The 15485-nt window shown below is 47.9% G+C and overlaps 1 long non-coding RNA gene across 1 annotated transcript; it reads left to right on the top strand.

Moving 5' to 3' along the window:
- Window positions 1-10644: 10644 nt before the first annotated feature.
- Window positions 10645-12209, top strand: LOC137840003 (uncharacterized). Its single transcript, XR_011086391.1, has 3 exons — window positions 10645-10722; window positions 11190-11366; window positions 11494-12209. It is a non-coding gene; the product is annotated as an uncharacterized lncRNA (long non-coding RNA).
- Window positions 12210-15485: the final 3276 nt, after the last annotated feature.

Genomic DNA, 15485 nt, shown 5'->3' with positions numbered 1-15485 from the left:
GGTCACCAAGAAATTGTTAGGTTACGGATTCTAGTTATTGATCTGACTCCAAATTGCGATCAACACTTAACACATAAATTGCTATGTCCTAATCCACACACTGGCGCACCTAACAATTTTGCGAGTTCGTTCTGTCAAAGAGAAGACCAGTAGATCAATCAGACCAAATTTACCAATTATTTATTCCTGACAGAGCGCACTAATACAGGCCTGGGTCCCGGGTCCCTCACACTAAAACTCGTGCGTTTTTGTGACCACCAAAAGACGACACATTCTTCCGGGTTGCCCAGTTTTAAAGAAACACAATATGAATATTAAAGCATGCAAAATATTGTGAGATGATTGGTCGATGGCCATCTCCTCCCCGGTCCAGGTGTCGCTGAGGTCAGACAGTTGGGTTTTTCCCTCGTAGGCCGGTCTCATAGACGTGCTGTTGTTCTTGTTCCTAACCGACCTTGAGATGATCTCCTCCGGTACTCCCTATCCGGGCCTATTCCACAACACTTTGAAGAAAACAAGTTCATGCAGTTTGTCTGCACATTCCTCGCCCCCCACCAATCCACACGTGCACTCTAATACTAGATATTATATTAATATGATTATAAGTTTAACACAAACTTAAAAAATATGTTTGCAAACTCCCAAAAGCACATTTCCCTTTATTACGTAAGGCGTCCCTCGCAACCCTAACCTTAACCCGAGGTCCCAGAACACCTTACATTGCTCCTTGCGCCTTTCCCCCGGACATCGTCATCAGTGATCTGATGAAGAAGCTGGACATCCTGGGCTATAACGCCGTAAGTGTATGTCGAACTCCTTATGTTCGCACTCCACGAGACTCGGCGGCTCAAATGTGACTTTTGGAAGGCTTTGCGCTGAAAGAAGCTTGTTGACGCTGTGCCTTTGGGCTCTTGCAGAATCTCACCAACGAGGAGCAGGTGGTCGTGATTCACGCCAGGACCCTTCTCACCCTAGCCGAGCAGGTAACGCGCACGTCCACGCACGCTCTCGCATTCTGCTTATGTGACAGCAGCCTTTCCTCAGTGGTTAGAATACATCAAAGTGACCAAGTCAGCACTTCAACAGAAGATGTTGGACATTGAAAGTGAGAAGGTAGACAGACACGCGACATCAGCCAAGGGGAACTCCGGCAATGTGCCCCAACAATTCTGACCTTGAGCTGTGCTAGGATATGTTCTGCAAGCAGAAGGGCTACCTGGATGAAGAGTTGGACTTCAGGAAGTGTTCCATGGACCAGGCTCATAAGGTAAGCCGCCCTCAAATCTCCCGCCGGACCACTGATGGACGAGGATTGCGGCCCAGAGGATCCTGGAGCTGGAGGCCATGTTGTACGAGGCGCTACCGCAGCGGGACTGCCCCGCCACGGACGGCGAAAAAGCCAGCCACGCTGGCGTGAATGACGTGCTGACGGCGGATCAGAGAGAAGAGCTTAGGAGCGCCGTGGACCAATGGAAGCGAGCCCTGATGTGCGAGTTGAGGGAGCGCGACGCTTGCATCCTCCAAGAGAGAATGGATCTGCTGCACAGCGCGCAACAGGTAAGGGCCCAAAGCCAGCCCGGCACTTACTTGCACGCTTACTGGCTTTTGAATGCCACTTTCCATTTGTCCGTCCTAGAGGAACAAAGAGCTGAAAGAATTCATCGAAGCTCAGAAGAGACAAATCAAACAATTGGAGGAGAAGTTTCTGTTTCTCTTTCTATTCTTCTCCTTGGCCTTCATTCTGTGGCCCTAACACCAGCTGGTGAGTGAGCTCCAGCGGCACCGCACTCGACACCTCCGATACACTGCCAGCCGGTCTCAGACGTTGGCAGACGCTCCGATGCCAACGTATACCCCCCGCCACGGTGACAGAGGCACCGCGTCACACCGGCGCTCATCCAATCAGAAGGCAGGAAAAGCAAATTCACATGCAGGGCACTTTTGAACCAGAAGAGAGCGCCACAAAAAACGGTTGTTGCCCCAAACGCGCACTAAAAAGGGTCAGAATAACAAGAGTCCCACTGGCCAGCCGGGGCCACCCGTCCAGCTGTTTCTTCAGGGGGGAAAAAAATTGGAGTCACCGGTGAGTACATTTTGCATTTAGCTCTGCTTTTCTGCTTCTGTCTTCAAGTGTGTGGCATCCTGCGATCAAAGATTCAGCCAACCCCAAAGCGGTTGACCTCAACGTCCCACCACCATGCCTACCAGAGCAGGTGACGTGATGCTTTGGACATCCTTCCGTCTCAGATGCCCAAAAGTACTCTTTGCCACATCTGCGGCAATACGGTGTCTTTTCAAAGGTGCAAATAAATCCAGCGTGGGCGGAACACGCACGTCTTCGGTTTTTCCCGCTTTGTTTGTGTGACAGCTGTTGTGAAAATTTTATACAAATAAAGTTGTATAGTACAGGTTTGGCCAAGCCGCAACTCCCGAACCGCATGCGGCTCTTTTATGTTCATATCAACATTTGTGTGTGTGTGGGGGGTTGTGCGTGTTGGCTTCACTTGAGTTCAATTTGGTATTTTGGTCAAAAGCGCATGTGGTGAAATTCCACAAAGTAGGATGGGCAAACACATTTCTTTAAACTATGAGTGTCAATTGGGCTCTCGAAATGGCAGGGAAAAGATGCACAGCAAAACGAAAATACGTAGATGAACACAGGACGTTTTAATCAGAGTGGGAAAGTTTCTATTTTTTGTTGAACGTGATGGCAAACCATTCTGCCTGATACGTCAGACCTCAGCGCATTTCAAAGATTCAAATCTTCAGCGCCATGCACTTCAGCTCACTCCATGCTAACATTGATCAGGCGTCGAACCCGCAACATCATGCTTAAGAGGTGGCCATGCTAACCAGTGCGCCATTATGTCAACGCATAATAACTAAGTCTACTGATCAAAACAGCGGTTACTATATGACGTCACTACGTCGTGGTCACGTGACGCAGACAAGACGTCAATGGACGTGGGCAGAGTTAACTTGTTTAAAAGGGAGTGGGCAGAAGAAATATTTAATTTATTTAAATCTATTTTGAGTGCACACCATTATGCCAATGCATAACAACTGTAAATCTACTAAACAAAACAGCGGTTGCTATATGACATCTGCCACGTCGTGGTCACGTGACATACGTGACGTCGATGGGCGTAACTTTCGCCGGAATTCAAATCCGCGGGGAGAGTTAACTTGTTTAAAAGAGAGTGGGCAGAAGAATTATTTAATTTATTTAAATCTATTTGGTGTGTGCGCCATTATGTCAATGCATAACAACTGTAAGTCTACTAAACAAAACAGCGGTTGCTATATGACGTCTGCCACGTCGTGGTCACGTGACGCGGACGTGACGTCGACGCCTACTTTACATCCCACCGATCACAGGACCCCTCGGCTGCATAACCGTGCCCCCTTCCCAACCAATCGGATTTGCTATACGCGAAAACGACGCCAATGGAAAGAGCTTCCGCCCAAATTTAAATCCGTGGGCGTGGCTCGCAGCAGGAAGTAGGAAAATGGCGGCGATGTTGACAAAGACACAGCGGATGGTAACATACGACTAACAAGAGAAATATTTTTATTTTCTGCTTGCAACTGGACCGTCCAGAGCGTACACGGTAAGTACAACTCATCGTTTTTAAAAAGAAGTACTTTTGTTGCCCTGAAAAGCGAGTGAGCGTGGCGTTTGTGGGGGACGTCGAATTTCGACGATTCTTTCTGGTCAACGGTTGTAAATGATTGTGTTGATTAAAAAAGAAAACTTGATGTAACTCTACTTTTAACTGCCGTTTCAGATAGATTTGGAATTGCATCACATCCAATTTTGCCTAGAGCGTACACGGTAAGTAACACTCGTTGTGTTTAAGGAGATTTACGTTTGTAATAGCAGAAGTGTAGCCGCGTTGCGTTGTACGTGTGAATGTTGGTCCAGGCGAAATGTTAATGTTTAATTTCATTCCTTTAGGTTCCACGGTGTTTGTTGGCTGCAAGTTTTCCACTGCAAGAAGAGGCTCATATCATTGACCAGGAGCGAGCTACAATGGTGAGTAGCCATAACATTTATGTTAAACACTTCCTATTTCATGTCTAACAGTACTTGATTTAACAAATAACCATAAATAAATACAGTGTGGGCACTGAAGTTAACATATGTGATTATACTGCCTAATCTGTCACCGAGTAGATTGTTGCAAAGTAATATAAGATCCAAAGTTGTAATTCAGAATAGTTTTCAAAAGAAGGCCATTAGAATTATATACAAGTCTGATTACCCTGAACAAGCTATTAATTAAATCACAAATTCTTCAATTCAAAGATTTGGTAGATTATCAGACAAATAATGTCTAACAGTAATTGATTTAACACATCACGATAAGTAGATTGAGTGTGGGCACTCTCAAGTTAACATATATGATTATACTGCCTAATCTGTTACAGAGTATGTTGTTGCCAAGTAATGTAGAATAGATCCAAAGTAGTAATCCAGAATAGTTTTGAAGAGGCCATTAGAATAATAAACAAATCTGATTACCTTGAACATAATAACAAGCTAAGGCGGCTCGGTGGCGCACTGGGTAGCACGTCCGCCTCACAGTTAGGAGGGTGCGGGTTCGATTCCACCTCCGGCCCTCCCTGTGTGGAGTTTGCATGTTCTCCCCGGGCCCGCGTGGGTTTTCTCCGGGCACTCCGGTTTCCTCCCACATTCCAAAAACATGCTTGGTAGGCCGATTGAAGACTCCAAATTGTCCCTAGGTGTGAGTGCGAGTGTGATTGGTTGTCTGTCTCTGTGTGCCCTGCGATTGGCTGGCAACCAGTTCAGGGTGTCCCCCGCCTACTGCCCGATGACTGCTGGGATAGGCTCCAGCACGCCCGCGACCCCCGTGGGGACTAAGCGGTTCAGAAAATGGATGGATGGATGGATAATAACAAGCTAAGTGTTTAATATGTCCTATGAAGTCGAAATTGGGCACCGTCATGTGGTGAAATTTGGAATTGCATCACATCCAATTTTGCCTGGGAACAAACAGATTAAATAAATCTTAGTTTTGAATAAGCCACTCCTTCTCAAACAAGTAAACTCTGCCCATTTCGCGCAGTAGATGTTCTGTTAATATCTAGTATTTATACAAAGTCATAATTTAAATTGCTTTCAACCTTCATTCATCGGTTCAACCAACATTACTCGCTCTTACTACCAACTTGTATTGATTTAACTAAGCGTTTAATACTTCCTATCAGGTCTCAAGGCAAGATTTGGCAAAATACAGTTTCAGCAAATCCAATTTTGCCAGGGAACAAAAATAGATTAAATAAACTAAATAAGTCTTCTTCCCAATAAATAAATCAGAAAAGTCTGTCTTGTAACCAGTCCTCTTCAAACAAGTAAAGTCTGCCCATTTTGTGCCGTAGATTTTGTGTCCATGCCTAGTATTTAAACAAAATCATAATTTAAACGACTTCTTGCCTTCATTCACTTTGGAAATTTGGAATTGCAGCAAATCGAATTTTGCCAGGGAACAAAAATAGATCAATTAAACTAAGTCTTCTTCCCATTAAATAAATTAAAAAAGTCTGTCTTGTAACCAGTCCTTTTCAAACAAGTAAAGTCTGCCCATTTTGTGCCGTCGATTTTGTGTTAATGCCTAGTATTTATACAAAATCATAATTTAAAGGACTTCATTCCTTCATTCACTTTGGAAATTTGGAATTGCAGCACATCAAATTTTGCCTGGGAAGAAAAGTAGATTAAATAAATTTAATAAGTCTTACTACTTCCCATTAAATAAATTAAATACGTCTTACTTGTTCCCACTCCTTTTCAAAACAGTAGTTTAAAACGAGGGCCCTTCACTCAACCTTTAACCCTATTTATTCACCTTCTAGGCTAAGTGTTAAAGGCTAAGTGTTAAAGGCTAAGTGTTAAAGGCTAAGTGTTAAAGGCTAAGTGTTAAAGGCTAAGTGTTAGAGGCTAAGTGCCAGAGGCTAGGCGCCAGAGGCGAGTTTTTGTGGGCTGAAGTTTTAGTGGGGTTAGTGTGAATACAATCCAAAAGAATACAACAGAATACAATACAATAGAATATAATACATAGATTAAATTCAATAGCTCTTACTACTTCCCATTAAATAAATTAAATACGTCTTACTTGTTCCCAATCCTTTTCAAAAAAGTAGTTTAAAACGAGGGCCCTTCACTCAACCTTTAACCTCAACCCCGCACGTCACATTGTGTTGTATCTGTGAATGTTGGTTGTGGCCAAATGATAGTTTTCTTTCATTCGTTTAGGTTCCACGGTGTTTGTTGGCTATGTTTTCCACTGTCAGAAGGATGAAAATACAAAGTACAACGCTTGGACGTGGGCGAAGACGTCACCGGTGAGTCCTTCCTTCCTATTTATTTACCTTCTAGATGCTAGAGGCTAAGTGTTAGAGGCTAAGTGTTAGAGGCTAAGTGTTAAAGGCAACACAATACGAACAACACAACACAATACGAACAACTCAACACAATATGAACAACACAATATGAACAACACAACACAATACGAACAACACAACACAATACGAACAACACAACACAATACGAACAACACAACACATTACGAACAACACAACACAATACGAACAACACAACGATACTGCACTGAACAACACGATACCGCACTGAGAAACACGATACCGCACTGAACAACACGATACCGCACTGAACAACACCATGCCGCACTGAACACCATCCCGCACTGAACAACACCATGCCGCACTAAACAACACCATGCCGCACTGAACAACACCATGCCTCACTGAACGACACCATGCCGCACTGAAAGACACCATGCCGCACTGAACGACACCATGCCGCACTGAAAGACACCATCCCGCACTGAACACCATGCCGCACTGAACAACACCATCCTGCACTGAACAACACCATCCCGCACTGAACAACACCATGCCGCACTGAACAACATTATGCCGCACTGAACAACATTATGCCTCACTGAACATTATGCCGCACTGAACAACACCATGCCGCACTGAACAACACCATGCCGCACTGAACAACACCATGCCGCACTGAACAACACCATGCCGCACTGAACAACACCATGCCGCACTGAACAACACCATGCCGCACTGAACAACATTATGCCGCACTGAACAACACCATGCCGCACTGAACAACACCATCCTGCACTGAACAACACCATTCCGCATTGAACACCATGCCGCACTGAACAACACCATCCCGCACTGAACAACACCATCCCGCACTGAACAACATTATGCCGCACTGAACAACATTATGCCGCACTGAACAACACCATGCCGCACTGAACAACACCATGCCGCACTGAACAACATTATAACGCACTGAACAACACCATCCCGCACTGAACAACACCATGGCGCACTAAACAACATTATGCCGCACTGAACAACATTATGCCGAAATGAACAACACCATGCCGCACTAAACAACACCATGCCGCACTGAACAACACCATGCCGCACTGAACAACACCATGCCGCACTGAACAACACGATCCCGCATTGAACACCATCCCGCACTGAACAACACCATGCCGCACTGAACAACACCATGCCGCACTGAACAACACCATGCCGCACTGAACAACACCATGCCGCACTGAACAACACCATTCCGCACTGAACAACACCATGCCGCACTGAACAACATTATGCCGCACTGAACAACACCATGCCGCACTGAACAACAACATGCCGCACTGAAAAACATTATGCCGCACTGAACAACACCATGCCGCACTGAACAACACCATCCCGAACTGAACAACACCATGCCGCATTGAACAACACCATGCCGCACTGAACAACACCATCCTGCACTGAACAACACCATCCCGCACTGAACAACACCATGCCGCACTGAACAACACCATGCCGCACTGAACAACACCATGCCGCAATGAACAACATTATGCCGCACTGAACAACATTATGCCGCACTGAACAACATTATGCCGCACTGAACAACATTATGCCGCACTGAACAACATTATGCCGCACTGAACAACATTATGCCGCACTGAACAACATTATGCCGCACTGAACAACACCATGCCGCACTGAACAACACCATGCCGCACTGAACAACACCATGCCGCACTGAACAACACCATGCCGCACTGAACAACACGATCCCGCATTGAACAACACCATGCCGCACTGAACAACACCATCCTGCACTGAACAACACCATCCCGCACTGAACAACACCATGCCGCACTGAACAACATTATGGCGCACTGAACAACATTATGCCGCACTGAACAACACCATGCCACACTGAACAACACCATGCCGCACTGAACAACACCATGCCGCACTGAACAACACCATGCCGCACTGAACAACACCATCCCGCACTGAACAACACCATGCCGCACTGAGCAACACCATGCCGCACTGAACAACACCATCCCGCACTGAACAACACCATGCCGCACTGAACAACACCATTCCGCACTGAACAACACCATGCCGCACTGAACAACATTACGCTGCACTGAACAACACCATGCCGCACTGAACAACACCATGCCGCACTGAACAACACCATGCCGCATTGAACAACACCATGCCGCATTGAACAACACCATGCCGCACTGAACAACACCATCCTGCACTGAACAACACCATGCCGCATTGAACAACACCATGCCGCACTGAACAACACCATCCTGCACTGAACAACACCATCCCGCACTGAACAACACCATCCCGCATTGAACAACACCATCCTGCACTGAACAACACCATGCCGCACTGAACAACACCATGCCGCACTGAACAACACCATTCCGCACTGAACAACACCATGCCGCACTGAACAACACCATCCTGCACTGAACAACACCATCCCGCACTGAACAACACCATGCCGCATTGAACAACACCATCCTGCACTGAACAACACCATCCTGCACTGAACAACACCATGCCGCACTGAACAACACCATGCCGCACTGAACAACACCATGCCGCACTGAACAACACCATGCCGCACTGAACAACATTATGCCGCACTGAACAACATTATGTCGCACTGAACAACACCATGCCGCACTGAACAACACCATGCTGCACTGAACAACATTATGCCGCACTGAAAAACACCATGCCGCACTGAACAACACCATCCCGCACTGAACAACACCATGCCGCATTGAACAACACCATGCCGCACTGAACAACACCATGCTGCACTGAACAACACGATCCTGCATTGAACAACACCATGCCGCACTGAACAACACCATCCTGCACTGAACAACACCATCCTGCACTGAACAACACCACCCCGTACTGAACAACACGATCCCGCATTGAACAACACCATCCCACACTGAACAACACCATGCCGCACTGAACAACACCATTCCGCACTGAACAACACCATGCCGCACTGAACAACACCATGCCGCACTGAACAACACCATGCCGCACTGAACAACACCATGCCGCATTGAACAACACCATGCCGCACTGAACAACACCATCCTGCACTGAACAACACCATCCCGCACTGAACAACACCATGCCGCATTGAACAACACCATGCCGCACTGAACAACACCATCCTGCACTGAACAACACCATCCCGCACTGAACAACACCATGCCGCACTGAACAACATTATGGCTTACTGAACAACATTATGCCGCACTGAACAACACCATGCCGCACTGAACAACACCATGCCGCACTGAACAACACCATGCCGCACTGAACAACATTATGCCGCACTGAACAACACCATGCCGCACTGAACAACACCATGCCGCACTGAACAACACCATGCCGCACTGAACAACACCATGCCGCACTGAACAACACAACGTCGCACTGAACAACACGACGCCGCACAGAACAACACGACGCCGCACAGAATAACACAATACCGCACAGAACAACACAATACCACACAAACAGTTTTAGATAATATTACGTCGCAGTCATGTCACGCGGACATGACGTCAATAGGCGGAACTCACGGCAAAATTATAATCCGTGGGCGTGGCTTGCAACAGGAAGTAGGAAAGCGGCAATTCTGGCAAACAAGACACAGCGGTTAGTAACACGATGACTTACAAGGCAAATATTTTTGTTTTCAGCTTGCAACTTGACCGTCTAGAGCGTACAAGGTAATTACAACTGTTTTTTTTTAGCCCTGAAAAGCGAGGGAGTGTGGCGTTTGGGAGGAATGTCGAACTCGGCGTCTGCTTCCAGCCACAGACGCCAAATTTCGACGATTATTTCGACTGGTCAACGGTTGTAAATTATTGCGTTGACTAAAAACTTTATTTAACTCTACTCTTAACTTTGCCGTTTCAGATATGCGGGTATTACACCGCGGAAATGACGTCAATAGGCTGAACTCTCGCCAAAATTCAAATCTGTGGGCGCAATGGCCTTGAGCGAGACACCGGATACAAACACGACGATTATCAACAGAAATATCTTTATTTTCTGCTTGCAAGTGGACCGTCTAGAGCGTACACGGTAAGTACAACTCATTGTGTTTAAAAAGATTTACGTTTGTGTAGTTTGCGTTGCGTTGTATCTGTGAATGTTGGTTGAGGCTAAATGTTAATGTTTAATTTCATTCCTTTAGGTTCCACGGTGTTTGTTGGCTGTATGTTTTCCACTGCAAGAAGAGGCTCGTATCATTGACCAGCAGGAGCTACAATGGTGAGTACCCCTTTCGTCTTCCATTTATGTTAAACACTTCCTATTTCATGTCTAACAGTACTCGATTTAACAAATAACCATAAATAAATACAGTGTGGGCAGTCACGTTAACATATGTGATTATCCTGCCTAATATGTCTATCACAAATATGTCACTAATCACTAATATGTTTATTTGTTTATCACAACACCTTTGGACCTTCAGCAATCGATTATTTCCCTTCATCTACATAGAGACAGAACGATGGTGTCTTAAACATCTCATTCATTTCACCAAATAACTTCACGCAGGTGGATAACGGCCGTCTCGGTCACGCTATGTTGCGTGATGCAGTTTTGAAGAACCAAATGCATTTATTCAATGAATAAGTCAAGCTAGTTCTATGTTTATGATGTTGTAAGTTACGGTACCGATTGAAGTTGAGTTCGAAGCCAGTGGAAAACAGCGCTGCGTTTGTGCTCTCCAGGTACAAATGTTGTGATCTCTGACTGACGACCGGGCGAGACTCGAGTAAGAGATGTCCAAACGAGCTCCGGCAGGGCGGGCCAAGGCGGAGCGAACGGACGCCCTTCAGGCCGCCAATGACGAGCTGAGAACCAAACTGATGGACGTCCAGTTAGAACTTCAGCAGGAGAAGAACAAGGTGAAAACCTCAACAGACAGACACTGCCTGCCTCCCTGCCTGCCTCCCTGCCTGCCTCCCTGCCTGCCTCCCTCCCTCCCAGTTTTCCCGATGTAGATTAGACATGCGTGTGCCATGACTGTGTCAGCCTACATCAACAAATGCACCGAGGACGTCAGCACCACTAAGAATATCATCACCCGGGGCAACCAACGACCCTGGATGACTGAGGAGGTACGTCAAACGCTACGAGCGCGGAACTCTGCCTTCAAGTCTGGCGACAAGGAGACACTGAGGACAGCGAGAGCCAACTTGAACCGTGCCATCAGGATAGCGAAGCGAGACCGCAGTCGAAAATTTCAGGATCGTTTCCACGACGTCAAAAACATCAGGAGTATGTGGCAAGGCATACGGGCGATTACAGACGACAACTCACCCTCCCCCCCCGGTGGGTGTAGTTGATGCTGACTTTCTAAATGGTCTAAATAACTTCTTTGGGAGGTTCGAGGCACTAAACGGCACTCCAGCAGTTAAAACTGTCCCCCATCAGGAAGAGGAGGTACTCTGCCTTGACTCCGCCGATGTGTTGAAGACCCTGAGGAGAGTCAACCCCTGTAAGGCCCCTGGCCCGGACAACATTCCTGGGCGTGTGTTCAGGGAATGTGCAAGTCATCTGGCTGGGGTCATCACAGACATTTTTAACACCTCGCTGGGCCAAGCCACAGTGCCGGCGTGCTTTAAGACTGCCTCCATCATTCCGGTGCCGAAGAAACCTCAAATCACCTCATTTAATGATTACCGGCCTGTTGCACTGACTCCGGTTATGATGAAGTGCTTCGAAAGGCTGCTTAAAGGTCACATCGTTTCCAGACTCCCCCTATTATTTGACCCGTTCCAGTTTGCCGACCGGCAAAACCGCTCCACTCAGGAAGCCATCTCCTCCGTTCTTCACCTGAGCCTGGCTCACCTGGAGGAGAAGAACACCCATGTGCGGAGGCTGTTCCTGGACTTCAGCTCAGCGTTTAACACCATCATCCCACAGCATCTGGTAGGAAAATTGGAACACCTGGGCTTCAACACCCCCCTTCGCAACTGGCTGCTAGACTTCCTCACCAACAGACCTCAGTCAGTCCGGGTCGGACAGAACACCTCTGATGTCATCACCCTCAGCACAGGCTCCCTTCAGGGCTGCGTCCTGAGCCCCCTGCTGTGCACCCTGATGACACACGACTGCGTCCTCAGGTTCACCACCAATCACATCGTGAAGTCAGCAGACGACACAACGGTGGTGGGGCTCATCAGAGACAACAACGACCTGGACTACAGAGAGGAGGTGGAGCAGCTGGTGGGCTGGTGCAGAGAAAACAGCCTGATCCTGAATGAGGAGAAGATGAAGGAGATCATCGTCGACTTCAGGAAAAAACAGCCTCACCACGCTCCACTGATCATCAACAGCTCAGCTGTGGAGGTGGTCAGCAGCACCAAATTCCTGGGGGTCCACATCACAGAAGACCTCACCTGGACTATGAACACTACGGCACTGGTCAAGAGGGCACAGAAGCGCTTGTACTTCCTGCGGAGGATGAGGAGAGCCCACCTGCCCCCACCCATCATGAGGACGTTCTACAGGAGCACCATAGAGAGCATTCTGACAAGCTGTCTCTCTGTGTGGTGTGGAGGCTGCACCGCCTCCGATTGGAAGAACGTGAGGAGAGTGGTGAGGACAGCAGAGAGGATCATAGGGGCTCCTCTTCCCTCCATTCAGGACATTTCATCATTTCATTCATCTTTATACTTATTTTTAATATATATATATATATATATATATATATATATATATATATATATATATATATATATATATATATATATATATATATATATATATAGTATATGTATATATATATATATATATATATATTTTCATAGGATATGTTACTTCTATTCAACTGCAATATCACTACTTTGTTGTAAGACGTATGCAACGGAATTTCGTTTTGTATGCACCATGTGCAGACAAGATGACAATAAAGTTTGTCTAAGTCTAAGTCTAAGTCATGTCAGGTCAGCTGTCTGGAGAGAGAGAGAAGTCAGGACCTGCGGGCGGAGCACCACCGTGCCACCGCCGCCATGACGGAACTCAAAAGCAAACTCCATGAGGAGAAGCAGAAAGAGTTAGCCATTACCAGGGAGACATTACTGCGGCAGCATGAAATGGAGCTGATGAGAGTGATCAAAATCAAAGATGGAGAGATCCAGCGACTGAATGCCTTGGTCCTCAGCCTGAGGGACGGCTCCATGGACAAGGTGATCCGCTCTATCCGTGTCTGACTATCCGCACGCCACGTCGGGCTTCGATGCGGCCGCTACCGTATTGTGTAGCTTGTCCCCAGTAAGCGTCGCGGCGCTCCGTTGCGGTCTCAACGGCCCGGTGTGGCGCAATGTCTGCTCAGGTGAGGAGGGGGGGCGCTTTGCTGGCGGAGGTGGAGGAGACGCGGCGGTGTCGGGAGACCGAGCGGTGTCGCCTCCACCAGGAGCGCGGAAGAAGCCCTGGCAGCGGCCCAGCAGGCCTGGCAGTCCCGAGCGGCCGAGCTCCGATCGGCTCATCACCAGCATCGGGAGGAGATGAGCCGAACCAAGAGAGACTGCGAGAGGGAGATCCGCCGACTGGTAGGACTGATCAGATGCGCGGTGCGTGGCTATGTTCCCAATTTCGTTGTACACCTGCAGTGCAATGACACCTAAGGCATTCTATTCTATTCTATTTCACAAGAAGAAAATGTCCGGTTGCTCGCTTCGCTTTTGTCACAGCAAAGGTGTTCTAGTCGATTCAAGAAAAAAATTGGCCGGTTGCTCTCTTTGTTTTTGTCACAATTCTGGCAAATGAGTTTGCCCGCCTGCCTGAGCGCTCCCCGTTTGTACATCCAGACGGATGAGATCAAGCTGAAAGACAGAGCGGTTAGTGTTTTGGATGAAGCCCTGGGGCCGGCCACGTCCACCGCCTTCAGCTGCAGACTCAGGCTGCCGAGCAGCAGATCGCTGCCCTGAGGGATTCCCAAAGGGCGGGCCTAAACTACCCTGGAAGTGGGGTCAACGCCGCTACTAGCAATCCTCTTCATTGCATAAGCCACCTCATCACACACTTGCAGTACGCATGACTTAGTTCGTTGCTGGAGGAAGGTAGCACAAAAACAGTTTTGAACTTTGAACGAGTGCTTGTGTGTGTGTGTTGCGGGGCGTTTTCAGTCTCAGGAGGCTCGGGACACGCGACGGTTTCATCTGAAAATCGCTGAGCTCAGCGCAGTCATCAGGAAACTGGAGGATCGAAACGCCCTGCTTTCTGAAGAGCGCAATGAACTGGTAATTTATTGACGGCACGCTTGAAGGTTTGCGCTACGTTTGATGCGCGCCATCCAGCGAGGCACCCATTGCGCTTGCTTATTAGTTGAGCGGCGCGGCGAGTCGGTTGCCTGGTAGATGTCTTTTATTGGGAGCCAAAGCCACGATTCCGTTCAAACCGATGCAAAAGGAATGGATACGTTCTGGCCCGCGTGTTGTGCGTCTTTCACATCCCGCACTTCATGCTTGCAGCTAAAGCGACTGAGAGAAACAGAAAGCCAGTTTCTGCCACTCCTGTACAAAAACAAACGCCTGAGCAGGAAGAATGAAGAACTCTCGCTGGTGCTGTGTCGCCTTGAAAACAAAGTGCGCTTTGTCACCCAGGAGAACGAGGAGATGGCAAGCTTGGTAAGTCGACGCGGACAACGGCGGCGTGCCAACAGAGTCCACTGCATTTGTGTTCCACAGAGAAGGCCTAGTTCGCTCAATGACCTGGACCGCGGTTGCGGCCAGCAGGACGGTGAAATGGAGTTCCTTCAAGTTGTGGAGCAGCGGCACATCATCGACGACTTGTCCAAGGTCTTCAGGCAGGCGACTCGGTGCACGTACGGCAGCGCCGCGCTCGCTCGCTGTCGCCAGGAAACCTTTTCCGTCCAAAGCTTGGCCGGCGGCCGCCATCCAAAAAATTGGCCCCTTAAATTCCGACCTTTCAAGCAGGAGCATTGTGCGCACGCGTTTGAACACGCTTTAGACTTGTTTTGCCGTTTTCAGCAGCTCAAAGCTCCCGTTTTGTCAGCGCCT

Source organism: Syngnathus scovelli, unplaced genomic scaffold (assembly GCF_024217435.2).
Source record: "Syngnathus scovelli strain Florida unplaced genomic scaffold, RoL_Ssco_1.2 HiC_scaffold_30, whole genome shotgun sequence".
Lineage (NCBI taxonomy): Eukaryota > Metazoa > Chordata > Actinopteri > Syngnathiformes > Syngnathidae > Syngnathus > Syngnathus scovelli.
This window is presented reverse-complemented; position numbering and strand designations above follow the sequence as displayed.